Here is a 20,656-nt window from a genome sequence, read left to right on the forward strand (position 1 = left end):
TATATTCATATGTATCCTATTTTTGATTCCATTGTTTAAAGTATCGAATATTTCGCGTTTAAAATACTATATGTATGTAAGTATGTATGTATGTGTTGGTCTCGCGGTAGTCATCTTGTTCTTCAATTTACCGCGGTAATGACAGATATTAGGAAGTTCTTGATGCACTAGTATGCCGTTAGTGGTTGGCATGTTTTGTACTATTATCTTGATTGATTTTGAATTTGTACAGCTTTGCCACGTTTACGTTGTAATCGGTTTCTCTTCCACATTGTTAAATAGATTAAATCTACCACTAATATTTAAGCGGCTCGTTGGTCTAGGGGTATGATTCTCGCTTTGGGTGCGAGAGGTCCCGGGTTCGAATCCCGGACGAGCCCTTACTATTTTTTTCCTGAATACTTCTGTTTCATAGACAAATGGAATGTGTGATCTTTATACAATCGAACGGACGAAATTTTATTGATACGTAAACTATTCCTCTATTCGGAAGAACCTCTCCAAAACAGCATTCAGATACCTCCTTTCTTGTTGGTGTTGCCTCTTTGCCGAATCTTAGACTGTGCACAAATTTCACGAGTGTCGTTATATACGTTTGCATGGCCGATAAAAAAGTAACATTTAAGTTATTTTTGTGATTTCGAATTTCTCATCCAAACGAAAGTTTGAAACTGCCTACATATATATTTATTTATTTATTATTCATATTTGGGATCGACTACGTATTCTTTTGTTCGGATATCTCTTGTCTCCCTCTTCTGTTGAATATTATACGTGTTTTTACATCTTGCATTTAATATACTTTAGCAAAATATACAGTTCAGATGTCGATTGTGTCGTGCGCGTGTATTAAAATGGTCTTTCAAGTCCATATATTATTGGATGTATACAAACGTTCATCACTAAAAATTTCCATTGGTACAATCAAGCGGCTCGTTGGTCTAGGGGTATGATTCTCGCTTTGGGTGCGAGAGGTCCCGGGTTCGAATCCCGGACGAGCCCGTACTTTTTACCGTTTGAAAGCGCTGTTTATGGACCCATAAGTATTTATAATCCCGTGAATCGGGTAACTGTTTCCGTAGTGTAGTGGTAATCACGTCCGCTTCACACGCGGAAGGTCCTGGGTTCGAGCCCCAGCGGAAACATTATATTTTTGATCTCCGTTATGTGCTGCCAAAGTGACACGGTTCGTAGACAATCAATTACTCTTATCACATGTTGAGCATATATGTTGCAAACTTATTTATTAAAAATGTACTGAGTTATTGAAGCGTTTGTGGAATTGTACATTTTTTTTAAATAACTAACTTTGATACGACAGAAAGGTGAACACAGTTAAATTTTAATCGTGCTTGCTTCTTGGAATTGAATGTTACAAGTCATAGGTGTTGTGTACAACAAACATGTAGTTTATTGTTTGAATTCTCGAGCCTTCATTTTATAAGCCAAAAGTTAATCTGGGTTAAGCATAACGGCTCGTTGGTCTAGGGGTATGATTCTCGCTTTGGGTGCGTGCTTTTGGGGTTTTTGGATGTACCATGTTCAACATGTAAACAAAGTGTCGTCCGGAAATTATTCTGAATTTGGTGAGTTATTCGCCACATATGTGTTTATAAACAGTTGTTGAAGTTTATTTTGTATTATATGACTGTATGTGATATATATTACAGACTAATATTCGTTTAGTATCCCCTTTTCCTGCGTTTTCGTTGCAGGAAAAAGGGGGAGGAAAGGTGTGTTTGATTTGTTGTTTGCTGATCTAAGTAAACCCCAATGGCGAACTTTGACAGCAACGGGGCAGAAAGGTCCCAACGGAATTGGTTCAATTCTAAAGACAAATTTTCTAAAGAGAAAACGGTGTTAGTAAGCTGTGTAATTGATGGTTTTGGTGCAGTTAAGGCTGAAAAACTAATTGATGAAATTGAAAGTAAATGTGGTATAGGTAGCGTTGTGGCATGTGTGATGAAAAATGGAGTTGGCTTTGAAGTGGTGTTTAGAGAGAGACAATTGATGGAACCAATTCTTGGTGAATTAAACCTTGATGGCAAAATCTGTAATGTGAACGAACTGGAGGCAAAGTTCAAATATGTTTCGATATTGAATCTTAGTATGTATGTTTCAGATGAAGAGATTATTGACAGATTTTCTAAAATTGGTGTAGAGGTTGTTTCTCCAATAAAGAAGCATAGAATGAAGTCCAAAATTAATGTATATGATGGCACTCGTATTTTCAAAGCTAAACTTCCGCCTAATATGGTAGCAATACCATACTCCATGAAATTTTCTGTAAATGAAAAAGAAACAGCTTATTACAGGGTTATACATAACCAACAAGTCAAGGTCTGCTCTGGATGCTTTAGCCCAGAACATATGCACAAAGACTGCCCTGAATTTATATGTTTTGAATGTGGTGAACAGGGCCACATAAGTAGGAAATGTTTGAAAAACAAGTGTTCGTTTTGTTTTCATAAGAAAGACAAATGTAACTGTGGTGTTAGAAAGGAATTGCACATTGACAATACATACTCACCATTATCTCAGATGGAAAGTTTACAGGAGACAATGTCTAGAGATAACATTGCAAAGAAGGGAGATGTGAAAGATAGCAAGGAGTGTGACGAGAATATTGATTATATTGATGAGAATTGCAATGTAAAGGAAAATAGCTGTACGAATGTTGATGATATGACTGATCAAAATGAAAGTACACCTGTAGATCAAAATGGAAATGCAAAGGTGAATGACGATGCTAGTCATTATTCTGAAGATGCTGGTAAAGTTGTTTCGAGAGGAAGTGCTCTAGGTGTTGCTAACCTTAGCACTGTTGAACTTGGTGATGATGGTAGTGGGGATGACATAGATGATGAATGTTTTGAGATGGAAGATGATGTGATTGATGACTGTGAATGTGACGAAAAAGTAAAGGCAGATACAAGTACAAAACAGGATAATGTAGTCTTGAACAATTGTAATACTCAATCAATTGAATTTGTTAAATCAAGTGTTGAATTTTCTGCTGAAAATATTTTAAAAGATGATGTTAAATCGGATAGATTAGTTGTAGATGGTATTGTCTCCTCCCTGGAACAAGATAAAAGCAGCCAGGAGGGAGTCAGATATTCATATGATTCTCTAGATGAGATTAGTATGGACACTTTTCCTTTGACTAATGAATGTCTAGGGGCAAGTGGAGATGATTTTACTGTCGTTGAAAAGAAAAAGAAGTATTTAGGTATCAAAAGAAGGAGTAAGCTTAAGGTTACGCCTAATATAAAGGCAGCAAAATTATCAAATGTACAAAAAAAATTTGGTAAATAAAAATGGAGAGTCCTATTGTTAATATTATTATATTACTTTTTGTGATGGCTACTTATAATTTTATAAGCCTTAACTGCAATGGTCTTTGTGATAGAAATAAAAGAGATTGTATTTTTTCATTATGTAGTGAAAGGAAATATGATATTGTATGTTTACAAGAAACTTTTTGGAATAATGATACATTTGAAGATTTAAAGAAGGATAAGATTTTATGGAGTGGTGATATTTTTGCAAGTAATAGTAATTGTAATAGACAAGGTGTTGCTATTCTTGTTAGTAAAAGTCTTAAAAATGTATTTAAAGTTTGTGAATGTTTACCTGGTAGATTTATCCATATTCAAGGTATAATTAATGATAGAACGGTTGATATTTTTAATGTATATGCTCCTAATAGTGTAAGTGAGAAATGTCTTTTTTTTGAAGTTTGTAAAAGTAAAATTGAAGGAGATGGCTATGTTATAGTGGCTGGTGATTTTAATACTACTCTGTCTCCTTTAGATAAAAGTGGAAAAACTGCTTTTTATGCAGATAGGTCTGTGAAGCATCTTACTAGTATAATGAATGAAAAATGTTTGTTTGATGTCTGGAGAGATAGAAATATAGGTGTTAAAATGTTTTCACGAAAACAAGTTGTTCAAGGTTTTTTAACACAGAGTAGAATTGACTATTTTTTAGTTTCTAGTAATATTAAGTCTTGTATCAAAAATATATTTTATAGAGATACCTGTTTTAGTGATCATTGTATTGTGAGTATGAAGTTAGATTTTTCTGAGGTTGAAAGAGGACCAGGGATCTGGATTTTTAATCACTCCTTATTAGCTGATGAAGAGTATGTTGCTCGGATCAGAAAATTGTTAGAAGATGAAATAGGTACAGATTTTTATAATTCAAATCCACTCATTTGGTGGGACAATTTGAAATTTAGTATCAAGAGAATAAGTCAAATATATGGTAAAGAAAAACAAAAAGAGATTAACAGACAATACTTCAAATTGCAAAATAAATTACAAGAACTGTCTGTGAAGTCTGCTTGTGGTATAAAAATTGACCATGTAAAGTACTTAGAATTAAAGAGTGAACTTGAGACTATAGAAAAACATAGATGTAATGGTGCTATATTAAGATCTAAATGTCAACATGCCTTAGAAAGTGACAAAAATACTGCTTATTTTTTAAGTTTAGAAAGGTATAAACAGAATAAGAATTTAATATGTACTTTGAAAAATTGTGATGGAAATGCTGTTAATAGTACTGTGGAATTATTAAATGTTGTACATGACTTTTATGAAAAATTGTTTTCATGTGTAAATACTGACAATGATGCAATTAATGACATGTTAGATTGTGTTGATGTTAAAGTTGATGATATTGATATTACTAAATGTGATGATGATATATGTATTGATGAGATTGTACAATCATTAAAAGGAATGAAAAAGGGCAAAACGCCTGGCTCTGATGGATTAACTATTGAATTTTATCTTTATTTTCTAGATGAACTGACGCCTGTATTGAAATATATTTATGATAGTATTGAAGAAAATAAAGTTTTATCTAGATCTATGAGATATGGTATGATAAATTTGATATATAAGAATAGAGGTGACAAGTCTATGTTGAAAAATTTTAGACCTATAACTTTATTAAATGTTGATTATAAAATCTTAGCAAGAGTAATGGCTAACAGGTTTAAGTTTGTATTACCAAAAATTATATCACCTACTCAAAGTTGTTGTATTATAGGTAAAGATATTTCTGACACTACTGCAAGTGTTAGAGATATTATTGATTTGGTTGAAATGGATAATTTAGAATGTTATTTGTTGAAACTTGACCAGGAAAAAGCATTTGACAGGGTTGGACATGAATATTTATTTTCTGTCTTGCAGAAATTTGGATTTGGGGAGAAATTTATTTCTTGGATTAAAATATTTTATACAGACATTTTCAGCACTGTCAAGTGTAATGGGTTCTTATCCAAATATTTTCAATTAAAGAACTCTGTAAAACAAGGATGTCCTATATCAGCTTTATTATATGTATTAGTAGCTGAACCATTGAGTACAATGATTAAAAAGAATAGTAGTATTAGAGGTTTGAATATTCCTAATACAAATGTTGAAGAAAAGATTTTTTCACATGCTGATGACACCACTTTAATATTATCTGACAAAAATTCAGTAAATGAAGCCTTTAAAGTTTTACATTTGTATGAACAAGCATCTGGGGCAAAATTAAATAAAGATAAATCAGAAATTTTGGCATTGGGGACTGGAACTATTTCAAAAAATGAATTAGATGCTTGGAGTATTAGAGAGTGTGATGGGGTTTTACAGATTTTAGGCATATGGATTGGCAAGGATAAATCTCTTTGTGATAGTTTGAATTGGGATTGCAAAGTACAATCTATTTTGAAGTTACTGAATTTTTGGAAAATGAGACACTTATCAATACATGGTAGATTAACTCTAATAAATACTTTATTGATGAGCAAACTTTGGTATACTCTTATGGTTGTAAATATACCAGAAAAACATTATTTAGAAATTAAGAAGATATGTATTAATTTTTTATGGAATGATAAACCATCTCTAGTTGCATATGATGTAATAACTAATAAGGTGTTAGATGGTGGTTTAAATTTTCCAGACATTTTTCATAAAATGTATGCATTTAGACTAAAGTTTTTAAGTAGGCTATTAGATGTGGATTATAATGCTGTTTGGAAAATTACATGTCTTTATTTCTTTTCTAAAGTACAAGAAATGAATCTTGGTGTTGAAATATTGTTTTGTGATTTCACTCATAGACAATTAGGATGTTTGCCTGATTTTTATAAAAGTATGTTGTATTCATGGGGGAAGATACGTCATAGTATGGAAATAGAAATAAATGTGAATAACGTTTTTGATGTTCCCCTTTTCTGTAATCCAATGATTGTAAATGGTGGTAGTATGTTATATCTGAGAACATTTATTGATGCAGGTATTATCAAGATTAAGGACTTAGCATATGAATGCAAGAAAGGTTTTATGAAGGAAACATATATTCAAGATATTGTATCTCAAAAGTTCCCTGACGTTTCCGTTGATAAAATTATTAAAGTAGTGAAATGTATTATGAATTGTATGCCACAAGATTATATGGTTTTAGTTGAAGAAAATGCCATCACTTGTAAACTACCTGTTTTAAATATTATTTACAGTGTAAATGGTAGAAAGTGTGCTTTGCCTAATACAACAAGATCATTTTATGATATACTGTTAAAGACATTAACACGGGAGCCTAATTCTGTAAAATACTGGAGTGAATTATTTTCAGATTTTGATGTTCAAAAAGTTCAAAAAGTTTTGAACTTTTCATTTTTACAGAGTGATTGGATTGAGTCATCATTTAAAATTTTCCATAGAGTTTTCTTTACTAAGGAGAAACTGATGAGATGTCATATTACTGCTGATTCTATGTGCCCAGTTTGCGAAGATGTACATGAGGACTTGGAGCATTTGATTATTGTGTGTAGATGTTTGACTCAGTTCAATGACTTTTTAAAAGATTTTTTACATAACATATTGTGTAATAGTTCTGCAAACTTTGTCAATACACTAGATTTCAATTATATGTGTTACTTTGGTCTATTCAAGAAGGATAAAAATATAAACTTATACTTTGTAAATACAGTTTTATATGCTAGAAGATTTTGTGTTATAAAGAGGAGAAATATCTCTATGAAGGATGACAAATTGATGGACATAGTGCCATATTTTAAAAATGTTCTGCAAAAACATGTGAATTATGCATACTTGTATTATAAACAGAAGAAGTACATGTATTTATTTGAAAAGTATTATTTAAACAAAAATCCTGTATTAAGAATAAGTAATGATGAAGTACATATTGACTTTTAATTGACATATAATTGTTTGTTAACATTTGTTACAATTCTAACTAATACTGTGATATTGTGAATTATTGGGAGACTAGCCCAATGGTTCTTTTATGAATGTATTTATGTGAATAAAATTTTATCAAGAGAAAAAAAATGATTCTCGCTTAGGGTGCGAGAGGTCCCGGGTTCGAATCCCGGACGAGCCCAATTTTTGACAACGGTACATTCCACAAAATGGCGTCACGTACCACTTCGAATGTTTGTAATAATATATGTTTGCGACGATTTTTATTTTGTTCATGAAGTAATATTAAACGTATACGATACAACGCGCAAATTTGATATTCCGACGCTGACTTTGACAATGGAGAGTGTTATTCAATATTCCAGCCAAATGGTGTTGGTATAGCATCTTTCTAGTATATTCATATGTATCCTATTTTTGATTCCATTGTTTAAAGTATCGAATATTTCGCGTTTAAAATACTATATGTATGTAAGTATGTATGTATGTGTTGGTCTCGCGGTAGTCATCTTGTTCTTCAATTTACCGCGGTAATGACAGATATTAGGAAGTTCTTGATGCACTAGTATGCCGTTAGTGGTTGGCATGTTTTGTACTATTATCTTGATTGATTTTGAATTTGTACAGCTTTGCCACGTTTACGTTGTAATCGGTTTCTCTTCCACATTGTTAAATAGATTAAATCTACCACTAATATATAAGCGGCTCGTTGGTCTAGGGGTATGATTCTCGCTTTGGGTGCGAGAGGTCCCGGGTTCGAATCCCGGACGAGCCCTTACTATTTTTTTCCTGAATACTTCTGTTTCATAGACAAATGGAATGTGTGATCTTTATACAATCGAACGGACGAAATTTTATTGATACGTAAACTATTCCTCTATTCGGAAGAACCTCTCCAAAACAGCATTCAGATACCTCCTTTCTTGTTGGTGTTGCCTCTTTGCCGAATCTTAGACTGTGCACAAATTTCACGAGTGTCGTTATATACGTTTGCATGGCCGATAAAAAAGTAACATTTAAGTTATTTTTGTGATTTCGAATTTCTCATCCAAACGAAAGTTTGAAACTGCCTATATATATATTTATTTATTTATTATTCATATTTGGGATCGACTACGTATTCTTTTGTTCGGATATCTCTTGTCTCCCTCTTCTGTTGAATATTATACGTGTTTTTACATCTTGCATTTAATATACTTTAGCAAAATATACATTTCAGATGTCGATTGTGTCGTGCGCGTGTATTAAAATGGTCTTTCAAGTCCATATATTATTGGATGTATACAAACGTTCATCACTAAAAATTTCCATTGGTACAATCAAGCGGCTCGTTGGTCTAGGGGTATGATTCTCGCTTTGGGTGCGAGAGGTCCCGGGTTCGAATCCCGGACGAGCCCGTACTTTTTACCGTTTGAAAGCGCTGTTTATGGACCCATAAGTATTTATAATCCCGTGAATCGGGTAACTGTTTCCGTAGTGTAGTGGTAATCACGTCCGCTTCACACGCGGAAGGTCCTGGGTTCGAGCCCCAGCGGAAACATTATATTTTTGATCTCCGTTATGTGCTGCCAAAGTGACACGGTTCGTAGACAATCAATTACTCTTATCACATGTTGAGCATATATGTTGCAAACTTATTTATTAAAAATGTACTGAGTTATTGAAGCGTTTGTGGAATTGTACATTTTTTTTTAAATAACTAACTTTGATACGACAGAAAGGTGAACACAGTTAAATTTTAATCGTGCTTGCTTCTTGGAATTGAATGTTACAAGTCATAGGTGTTGTGTACAACAAACATGTAGTTTATTGTTTGAATTCTCGAGCCTTCATTTTATAAGCCAAAAGTTAATCTGGGTTAAGCATAACGGCTCGTTGGTCTAGGGGTATGATTCTCGCTTAGGGTGCGAGAGGTCCCGGGTTCGAATCCCGGACGAGCCCAATTTTTGACAACGGTACATTCCACAAAATGGCGTCACGTACCACTTCGAATGTTTGTAATAATATATGTTTGCGACGATTTTTATTTTGTTCATGAAGTAATATTAAACGTATACGATACAACGCGCAAATTTGATATTCCGACGCTGACTTTGACAATGGAGAGTGTTATTCAATATTCCAGCCAAATGGTGTTGGTATAGCATCTTTCTAGTATATTCATATGTATCCTATTTTTGATTCCATTGTTTAAAGTATCGAATATTTCGCGTTTAAAATACTATATGTATGTAAGTATGTATGTATGTGTTGGTCTCGCGGTAGTCATCTTGTTCTTCAATTTACCGCGGTAATGACAGATATTAGGAAGTTCTTGATGCACTAGTATGCCGTTGGTGGTTTGTATGTTTTGAACTGTTATACTTGGAATCGTTTGCAGAATTGTACTAGTTAAATAATTCAGTTTGATATTTACGAGGGAATGTCGAGCCCAAATACCGACATCAGTACATTTGAAAAAATGGCAATACGTGTCACTTAAAATGTTTGTATTCTTTTAACATGTATGCAACGATTTTTATTTCGTTCATGACTAAAATTGAACTTATTCGATACAACCCGCAAATATTTTGGCGTATATTCCCATCCAAAGGTTGTTGGTATAACATCCTTCAAGTACTCCTCATAATTTTAAATATCATATTTTCGATTTCATTGTTTAAAGTATTGAATATTTCGCTTGTATGTATGTATGTATGTATGTATGTATGTATGCATGTATGTATGTATTGGTCTCGTGATACCTTATCATCATTTTCTTCAATTTACCGCGGTTATGACACTATTAGAAAGGCTTTTGATGCACACGTATGCCGTTGATGGTTTACATGTTTTGTACTGTTATCTTGATTTGATTTTTAATTTGTACAGTTTTGTCGCATTTTTGTTGTAATCGGCTTCTCTCTTACATTATTAAATACTTAAATTCTAACAATAATATTTAAGCGGCTTGTTGGTCTAGAAGTATGATTCCCTCTTTGGTTTTTGGAACGGGAAACCAGATCGAATCCCGGACGATCCCTTGTTATTTGTCTCTGTTTCATATACATTTGTACAAATGTAATGTATGATCTTTTCTAAAATCGATTGGAAGAGCTTTTATCGGTCTGAAATTTTTTCCTCTATTCTACGTATTTTCTTGTTGGGTTATCGCTGACTCTCTCCTTTTTTATATTGATTGCCATCTTACCACAGCTGTGGAAATTATACGTGTTTTAACATCTTGCATATGAAACACTCAATAGATATATAGTCTAAATGTCTGTTGCATCATGCGCGAATATTTAAATGGCTTATATCGTACTCGGTTTATTTTATAATTCCTTTTTAACCTGAACCATATCTTAGGTACAGTGCTAATAATTTGAAGTGGATTTGAGTCCTTAATATTGCTATATGTATTATTATTATTAAAGGTCTACATTGAAACGTTCAGAAGACCATCAAGAACGTTGATTCTGGACACATGGCGTATTATTATCTTTATTTTTGAAGTTTGCCGCATGCCACGAATAACTTGACTTTACACTGATTTTACTCTATTGTTACTGTGCTTCAAATACTATAAAATTTATTTTGTTTGAACAATGAGGCCAATAATACAAAATTTCAACAATATCCGCCAGATTTTGGTTCATTTGATTCGATTTTGCCGAACCGTCATTTTTCTGGATATTATAATACAATAACAGCATCCGTTAAATACTGATATACGAATGAACTACAACATATCACCCTGCATTTAAGCACAATAGAAAATGGATTGATTGACTTATTTTTTTTTTTCATTATTTAACAGGGCCGATAACAATATAAACTGGCTCTATCTATTTAGGTCTCACTAACCACTTCCAGGTCAAATGGCCATCCCCCTATGTAGTACCAAAAACACACTGAACCTAGACATATGCATTGTAAGTGCATTATTTGTGTGTATTATGATTAAAAGTAGTCAAAATAAAGCTGAGAATGTGTACTTTAAAATCATATATGTAATTAACTACAAAAGTGTATGAATATTGTTTACATGTGTGAGTAATTTGCCTCCATGCTGTCAGTTAGCAGAACAGGTAAAAATGTGGATTTTCAGTATTATTTATTCAAGTAAATTTTGTGAAGAATTTCTACTATGATCGTACCATTAGCATAATGATTTTGGAAGCCTTATTTTCCAAGCTTCGCAACGGTATGCAGCTTTAAGATGTCATTTGTCCTGGGAATTCACAGTGAGACTTTGAAAATTACTTTTTTAACATGTAAAGTAATGGAAACGTTAGAAGTGGTTAGTGAGACCATAAATTAAATTATGGCATATTTCAGAGAAATGCATAATTTGAGGAAAATTGCCTTTCCTGGTCATTATTTCCATTTCCCCATAAAATCAGTATTGTGATATTGGTAATCTGGCTATATTTTAAGAGGTGCATTGTGCAAGGTATTTTAAAAAACAACATAGCAACAAGATTTTTATCAGTAACAGTGACTCATAACTTGACGTCATCCATGAAATACACAACGTCACTGCTTGGGATATTCAAAGTACTCAAATAGTCACACAGCACAGACTAAGAATCACACAGTAATGAAATAGGTATCATATAAATTGTTGAAATCTGTTATTTTTTCATAATGATAAATGATATTTACTATTACAACTTCTTGAATTATCATAGGTATCAATTTGGTGTGACAAGTTAGTTAAAATTGTAATTTTTTAGTAATTTAGGGAAAATATCACTGAGGGGCATGATATAAAAATGACCATTTCTTTGTAGTCCTATGTCTGATTTTGATAGTTTTGGTCTTATTAGACTCACAATACCACAAGCTTTCATAAAATGTAAAAAAAGAAAAACATAAAAACTCATAAAATGTTTTTAAGGTCTCACTAACCACTTCCAGGTCAAATGGCCATCCCCCTATGTAGTACCAAAAACACACTGAACCTAGACATATGCATTGTAAGTGCATTATTTGTGTGTATTATGATTAAAAGTAGTCAAAATAAAGCTGAGAATGTGTACTTTAAAATCATATATGTAATTAACTACAAAAGTGTATGAATATTGTTTACATGTGTGAGTAATTTGCCTCCATGCTGTCAGTTAGCAGAACAGGTAAAAATGTGGATTTTCAGTATTATTTATTCAAGTAAATTTTGTGAAGAATTTCTACTATGATCGTACCATTAGCATAATGATTTTGGAAGCCTTATTTTCCAAGCTTCGCAACGGTATGCAGCTTTAAGATGTCATTTGTCCTGGGAATTCACAGTGAGACTTTGAAAATTACTTTTTTAACATGTAAAGTAATGGAAACGTTAGAAGTGGTTAGTGAGACCTTAGAAATATATGTACATATATTATTTTATGTATACAAGTGCTATTATGATCCAATTGTTTACTAGTTTCGAGGTTTCGGTCAATATATATCCGGTAAAATCGATCGGTCAAAGTATTGTAATAATTCTTTGGTCATTTGGTCATAAGAAGGTAGACCTAGGGTAAGGGACATTACTCTTGATATCAGTGATATGTTAGTATCATATTACACCAAATCTTATCAAGCTTCCATTTAAAACAGATGAAATCAGTCTAAGTTGCTTTAATGCTTACATGAGATTGATGAAAAATGCTGATTACAAACGTTCGAATGATTTGTAAGATTTGGGCCCCCTACCCTAGATCTACTTCCGTAATTGGCCATTCGAATTTCATTCCTTAAGTCTCGTTTACCTTATTCAATACATGTAGTATTTTAACTGTTTGCAAGTTATCTATCTATTATATAGATGTGTATCAAAATCTAAGAACTATACATGACTCTGTATTTAAAAAAAACATAAGGAATATCGACTTTCATTTGATGTTTTTGACGTATTGTCTTTAAACAATCCTAATTTCGGGGAATTGATCCATCGCATCTACTCCAAATGAGAGAGTAATCAAGGGAACCAAGGTTATAGCGGTAATCAAAAGAATGTAATCCAGGGACAAAGACCAGACATGGAAAACAGACATACACAACAAAGAACATGAAGTAACTAAAATCATACATACAAAGTAACAAAAGTTAATGAGCAACTCGAACTCCACTAAAAACTGGGAGCATGGACCAGGTGCACCGGTAGGGTAAGCATCGTCAGCTTTCCTAGAAACACTCGCCGAGTTTCTCATAAAAAGTCAAGTCCGGGGTAGACAAACGAGGAAAGGAAAACTATGACCTGTTGAATAAATCAGTTTTCATGGTGCTGATGGATACACCATAACGATCCACGAGTTCATGATGATGACCATAAAACTTCTTTAGTGATGACTTCAATCTTGTAGCAACATAACCCTGTTCCAGAGGCCTATTTGTTAGAGTTGTTTAGATGTAAGAATAGTTCATAAACATGCTTGAAAACAGCATATTATTTTTAAAAAAGGATCAGTTTATAAAAGATGTAAACTGAATTGAACTATGTTATTTTGTATTACCTGTTAAAAATAGAAACATTTCTAATGAATTTTTGTCCAAATATAAAGAATTTATTCACAATCAAAATGTTATTTTGTTGTGGATTATTTGAAACGGACCAATCGACGTTGTAATGTCGCAGCACCAAGCCAAGATATACAAAAAAAACCTGCTTTGCTTAAAGAGAACCAACGAATCAAAAAGATTGTTTAAAGTCAAGGTAAATTTGAATCAATATCCATATTGAGGATACGTCAATCATACCTACTAAGGAACAGATGAAGTAACTAACGTCCTTGATACCCTGAGTATATGCCATAATTTATTTAGCTACTTCCGCAGTTCACATTATTTGGTTGGTCACATGATTTAATACCATCATTCCAAAGTAAGTTTGCCGGGCATGGTCTTCTATCAGTTAGAATAGAATTGGAACACGTTGCAAAGAACTTACAGGCTTGACATGAGGCATAGTTACCGTCTTGCAAATTTGCACAGGAAGTGATACAGTCTGTAAAAATAGCAATAAAGAACAAATTTTCAATAAGACCAATAAGACCTTTCACGCTTAATATAGTCCACATATGTGTTTTGTTAAGGGCATTTTTTAAAAATTTGCTATGACTTCAATTTCCGATCGAACAAACTTTTGATTCTATGTAAGTGGTGTTAATGTCTTACTTGAACGAAAACCGAAACAGCAAATTCATCAGATGAATTATAAAGTGTTTAGTTTTATAATACATTGTCAAATATTAAATACAAATACAATCATATATATTGTAAATATCGAAATGACGTGTTTCATGGAGTAACCTCTCAACAGCTTACTTTGCCACATAAAAGAAATGCGGTTTATGGCAAGAAATAGTTTATACACAACTTTTGAAAATATTGTGTAAAAGATTTATACGTCTTGATATTTAATTGAATTTTAATTGAGTCAAAAAGTTTAAAGTTACTGGTTACAGTTGAAAAATGCACTCTAGGACCTCCATTTCTCACCTGTTAACCAGGCCATATAAGAAATTCACATATTTTGTGTTCGAAAAAGTTCATTTACATTGAGGTAAACTGTCGTTAGAAAATGAATTTACTTGCAAGGAACAAATTGAACAGAAATATGAACATGAATCATTTCAAGAATGTTTGAAAGAGACATTGAAAATATAGCTTTTGAATTAACTTTTCTTTTTAAGTAATACATTCTTAAGATGATAAGATTAACTGTCATATCTATATAAGATCAACTGTTATGTCTAGTAGCAAAATAATTTACCAAACACAAAATCATCAATCAAAACCGAGGAATGTTTGAAGATGCCGTGGGTAGAGTATATCATTATTATTATTATTATTATTTACTTACTTGGAATGGATTGAACAGGTGGAACAGGCGAATTAGGTGGAATAGGTGCCGGTTCATTTGCATCTGTCACAATTGATGTTGGAGATCCACTTTGTTCGGATATTGACAATCTGTTAACACCAGAGGCAGGTACTTGTCCAGTGAGACCTGAAACAATCTAGACACATCACTCATTTATTCAGTCCTTCGTTCGTAATCAGTTTTCTTCACTTTCTCTTTAACCTTGAAGGGATCAAACCAGCACAATAAAAGCATTCTACTGAATTCATAATTAATTTGTTTGGGATATTTTATAAAGGCATTGTCTTGCTTTGCATTTATGTCATTATCATGTTTTACCAAGTGCATCGCTTGTGATAAAGTAAGGCAACATAAATATCCAACTCATCTTAAAACAATGATAAAATGGAGTCATCATGAATTATTTCTCAAATGTTGTTGTATCTTGCAAATTTAAGAAATTACCTATTCCCTTTTTTACAATGATAAAATCTAGGTAAATATTTTCTGTACTTTGCCAATTCTATTCGGTGTTAATATTTTGCTCGTAATTAAGTTTCTACAGAGGAATTCTATTTGATAAACTTTTTCACTCATCTCATAATATTGCAAACAGTTAGTCACACTATAATTTCGTTTGGGACTTCATTATAAGTCATAATAACCATCATAAATTTAGAATAAATTTAATCTTTTAAAGCTAATTGGTCGAATCTCAAGCAAGCATTTGTCATAAAAAAAACTTACGAGGAAGGAGATATTCCTAACTTTTTTAATAATCATAAAAATAGACAGAACATGTGACGAGGAAATTTGCTTTTATTTAGTATATTGATTTAAAAAATGACAATGAGGCACCCTAAAAAGAAACGACGGAGCCTGAAGCCTTCGAAATTATATTTTGATTATGATTACTTCAATTTTATATTCAGAACTTAAGCAATTTAAAACTATTGACAACAATGCATCAGTATGTTATTGAACTGTACTATAAATGTTCCAGATTTTAAAAAAGTTCTTGACAACGAGGGTTTTACCAAACATGCAACAAAATTTTGTTTTCCCATCTCCGAGAAGCACAACTTTGTACTAGCAATGCTATAGGTAGAACGGTACTATTTCTCATTATTTTAGATTGGCCTTTTGTGTGCCCTACTTAAGTAAATACTTCCGGACATTGTGATTGGACAAATTGTGCTGATACCCAAAATGTTTTATTAATTCCAGGCTCTAACATTATTATACTTTTAAAACATTGCCTTATATTTTTTGAAAACCATTTTAAATATTATGAATTTTTAAAATTTATGTGCCATTCGCAGAAAAAGGGGGAACTTTGACCCCAAACATAATCTGCTTAAAATACCAAAGAATCGAGACGGTTTTGCTATGACTTTGATCGCCATTGTAGTTAGGGAAATGAAGATATTACTGGAAAAAAGTCAGTTTACTATGGTCGCCTATGGGAAATAAATAGTAATTAATAAACAATGCTTAATTTTATATATATATAAAATAACATTGTTTGACGGCCACAAGATTTTGATGAAATGACTCCGTCTCATAGGCGGCTTTTCAACCCTTCGGTAATCTTGTAATGAGCATTTGACGAAGCTTTCTTCATTTTATTTTGCAGATTAAATTTCAAAAGATCTTTACGTTTCATCTTTTTTTGAAGATTTATCTGATTTAAATGATTGAGTTCGACTGGTCTATTTTTTTTTATTAACTGGTACGAACCTACTATTTCTTATTCTGCTTTCTGTTCGTCTGGTTCATCGTCTGAGACGAACCGCTGGGTATTAACCAATAATGAAACACGAATCTGTGATTCAAGTTAAGGAGGTAGACCTAGGGTAAGGAATATAACTCATGAAGTCAGTGATATGCTTGTATCATATTCAATTTCACCAAAGGCTATCAAGCTTTCATTTGACACAGAATGAAATTGATTAAATTACTTTGATACTTACATGACATTGATATAAAATGCTGAATACAAACGTTCCGATGATTTGGAAGGGTTGTGTCCCTTACCCTAGGTCTACCTCCTTAATCGTACCGTATATGGAAACCACATATAGCCATGAATTTAAATATTAAACAATTTTTGAATACTAGCACGAAATTTTCCCTATTTTTTTTTCTAATACATAGTTTAGCCACTCTCGCTCCATTCAATCAAAAGCTTTTTGATGATCTAGAAATGCGATTTATTACCGTACATTCCTCACGTATCTCTCTAACTAGGCGAATGATGTCTTGAATTTGTCTATTCCTGATAAAATATTTTTTCTCCTTTTAAAGCCTATTAAGTTAGTGTGAATGAACTTGTCGATGCATTATGAAAGTTCTGTAAATTAATTTAGGAATAACATATTTTTGTATTTCAGTATTTTGCTATTTCCTTATTACACTAGTTGGAGGACTTATAATCAAATTATAATCATTAGTATATTTGTAACGCAAATCAATACTTCAAAAAAAATAATAAGGATTTAAAACCGTTTTATGTAAAAAGACACAGTTTCTTTTTAGTTAAAATACTTCCCAGGTCCCTTTATTACTAGTATATAAGATGTATAGATACATTGCTCGTTTAAAATCAGACGGTTTTGCATCAATAGGCTTTAGGCAACAGGTTGAATTTTGAAAATCATGAAAACATCAATTACGGGAACATTTTTAAATTTCTTTTTTTCCCATGTTGTGATCCAGCCAATGAATGACAACCATCCATTAGACGACTAAAATGGCCACAAATGATGAACAAATTGTGCTCGATTTATATGATAATCATGCAATAATTATATGTAAACTCAAACATATGATAATCATGCAATACTTATATGTAAACTCAAACATATGATAATCATGCAATAATTATATGTAAACTCAAACATGTAAACAAACTAAATCATATGAGTTATTGCTGTTTTTCTCAATTACAGTTATAAATCAAACTAACACCATATGGGGGTGTTGTAATTTCACAGGGATTGATTTCTTTCATTTTGAAATATTTAAGTAAATTTCTTAACACGATGTCAGTTTTTTTGCACGATTTATTGCTGTTTTATATCATGCCAAGATTAAATGTTACGGCGTTTTTCCATATTGTGTTTTTCTTGCACCATCTTTCATTGTAAGTTTTGATTATCCTAATTAAATTTGGCTATTGCAGATGACATTTCCACATAATTAACTTTATGTACATCATGATAGATTGCCTGATTGAATAATTTGCCAATATGGGAATATTTTATGATGGATCCTTTGTGACTTACGTCTTGGAACTGCATTATTGTTGATAGATAATTACCGGATTACGCTCATTTGCAATATGACGGGTGCCGCTTTCGTGCTAGGACTCTTTCTTTTTCACCTAAAGTCCATTTGGTAGTGCTTTAGTTGAGTGCGTTACGTCTCGTGTCCCTTATCTACAGTTTTTATATGTTATCTATTTTATTAGGTTTGATAGATTGTGCATGTAAATCGTCTTCGTTTCATGTTTTCATGTTCAGGTCATGCTCTTGGATTTTTACGCGTTTAAACTGTCCCATTGTTGACACTTCGATATTTTTGTCAATATTTAATCAGATGATCGCAGTTTAAATTATAATTGGTAATTTGCAGCCGGTTAAACCATTTTCTTTGAACTATGCCTGTTTTAATATATCAAGTATATATTTCTGTATTATAACCACGTTGTCTGTTTTTACATAGGGTGCTCGCCTCTATTTTGTTGGGTAGTGGATTCCATCTCCGGCCAAATCACACTTTAGATTCTAAAATTTGTAGTCAGTAATTTTCTGCAAAGCAGGTTCTATTGATGTGATAGAGTGATGATTAGTTGGCTTGGAGTTGGAGTAATGTGTCAAAGTTAGGTGACATGCCAAACTGCGGGTTGTTGCTTCTGTGCACAAGAAAGATCCAGCTCAATGTGTCGAACGAAAAAAAAACAGAATCTGTTCGATGGGTTAACTGTTCTGCCATATCTGTCATTGGACGTTACACCACGATCAATCAACCAACCAATCTAACGCAAAATTTAACGCAAATCTTTTCTGATGATCTGAACGTAATGACAAGTATAATGTTATCATTGTCAGGAGGAGTTTTATCCTGAGACAATATTACATTAAGAATAACTTACCTGTATTTTGGCGATTGTTGATTCTATTTTCATTCAATCGTGTTAATATTATTCCCACTGTAACAACAGCCAACGTCACTTGAAAAATAAAAACAAAACTAGCAAAAACAAACTAGCAAATGGTGTTACAAGGTTGTGACGGCCACAGCAGTTTTGTGTGTTTCTTTGTGTAACTATTTTCAGTGAGTTGATTATACTCATTTTTGTAACGTTTCAAGGCGCCCCGTAACTATGTACCCTTAGTAACGTCATGTATACATAACTTTTTTAGTTCAATACACGAATTTAGAGATCTATATATACGTCTTTGCTATTCCTACGAAGTTTTGCACAGATAATATATCCGCGACATTGGTGCCGTGACGAAACCGCTGACGAAAATGACGGAGAAGAATTCAATTGGAGCAGGACATAGAGAACACGCCACAAAGTTGATATAAAAATTTCATGACGAACTAAAGAATCCAACGGAACAACGGCGAGTAATTGAAAGTTTGTGTGAGATTTTCTTTCTAATTTAGATAATGAAATCCTTGCGGAAACTGAGGACGATTCAATAGAGACGAAGATAGAAGAAGCTGACAGGTATGATCTTGTCTAGGTCGTATTCTTATTTAAGTCAAAAACACATTTAGTCAGACACACAATAACAACAGTAAACCAAACATACATGTACCAAGTCAACAGAATCAGTTTATCCTCAATCATCAAATGACATACCACCCATCACACGCCAGTGCATTTCACAAGTTACTAAAACCAAACCTACTGTATTTTGACGAGAATCAATTGAAATGGCAACCATTCTGGGATGCCTTTCAATCTTCTATTGAAGACAATCCATTCTTAACAGAAAACTATCATATTTACAAAACCAACTCCAAGACATCGCACAATACATAGCAGGATTTCCATTAACAAGCCCTAACTACTACCAAGCAGTGGCTATACTACAAGAGAAATTTTGTCAGAAACACCAAATAAAAATGCTTACATTCAGAGTTTCATAAACTTACCTGAGAAACTATTCCGACAGAAAAGTGTGCAGTATTCGTGGTCTTGAATCGTTATGTAAACATGAGAGTACACTTGCCACAGTCCTTACACCTATACTTTACAACACATTTCCACCCGATGTAAGAAACAATATAACCAAAGGCAGATGTAACGACGATTGGGACTTCCATTTATTGCACAGTCAAGACAAGTTTAATGTCATGCTAACCGCATCATTTCTAACAGGCTCACACAATGCTAGGAGAAAAAACACAACGCCACTCAACCACTATCGATCGGGAAAATGTTTATTTTCCAAAGTAAATCACCACTAAAATACATGTGGGAACGTAACAGACATTGAAAAACGTGAAATAGAAAAAAAGTACGCTTCAATTGCTTTGGTAGTCACCGAGAACCCGATTGTAAATCAGACTTTACATGTAA

The 20,656-nt window shown here is 32.8% G+C and overlaps 7 non-coding genes across 7 annotated transcripts; all 7 read left to right on the forward strand.

The window, feature by feature from the left end:
- Positions 1-308: 308 nt before the first annotated feature.
- On the forward strand, positions 309-380 carry Trnap-ugg (transfer RNA proline (anticodon UGG)). Its single transcript has one exon. It is a non-coding gene; the product is annotated as a tRNA-Pro (tRNA).
- A 550-nt stretch (positions 381-930) lies between these two features.
- Positions 931-1,002, forward strand: Trnap-ugg (transfer RNA proline (anticodon UGG)). Its single transcript has one exon. It is a non-coding gene; the product is annotated as a tRNA-Pro (tRNA).
- Positions 1,003-1,072: 70 nt separating this feature from the next.
- Trnav-cac (transfer RNA valine (anticodon CAC)) lies at positions 1,073-1,145 on the forward strand. The gene has a single exon. It is a non-coding gene; the product is annotated as a tRNA-Val (tRNA).
- Positions 1,146-7,932: 6,787 nt separating this feature from the next.
- On the forward strand, positions 7,933-8,004 carry Trnap-ugg (transfer RNA proline (anticodon UGG)). Its single transcript has one exon. It is a non-coding gene; the product is annotated as a tRNA-Pro (tRNA).
- A 550-nt stretch (positions 8,005-8,554) lies between these two features.
- Positions 8,555-8,626, forward strand: Trnap-ugg (transfer RNA proline (anticodon UGG)). Its single transcript has one exon. It is a non-coding gene; the product is annotated as a tRNA-Pro (tRNA).
- A 70-nt stretch (positions 8,627-8,696) lies between these two features.
- Positions 8,697-8,769, forward strand: Trnav-cac (transfer RNA valine (anticodon CAC)). The gene has a single exon. It is a non-coding gene; the product is annotated as a tRNA-Val (tRNA).
- A 329-nt stretch (positions 8,770-9,098) lies between these two features.
- Trnap-agg (transfer RNA proline (anticodon AGG)) lies at positions 9,099-9,170 on the forward strand. Its single transcript has one exon. It is a non-coding gene; the product is annotated as a tRNA-Pro (tRNA).
- The last annotated feature ends 11,486 nt before the right edge of the window (positions 9,171-20,656 follow it).

Source organism: Perna viridis, chromosome 1 (assembly GCF_037379345.1).
Source record: "Perna viridis isolate PV_CMFRI_1.1 ecotype Kerala chromosome 1, ASM3737934v1, whole genome shotgun sequence".
NCBI classification, from domain to species: domain Eukaryota; kingdom Metazoa; phylum Mollusca; class Bivalvia; order Mytilida; family Mytilidae; genus Perna; species Perna viridis.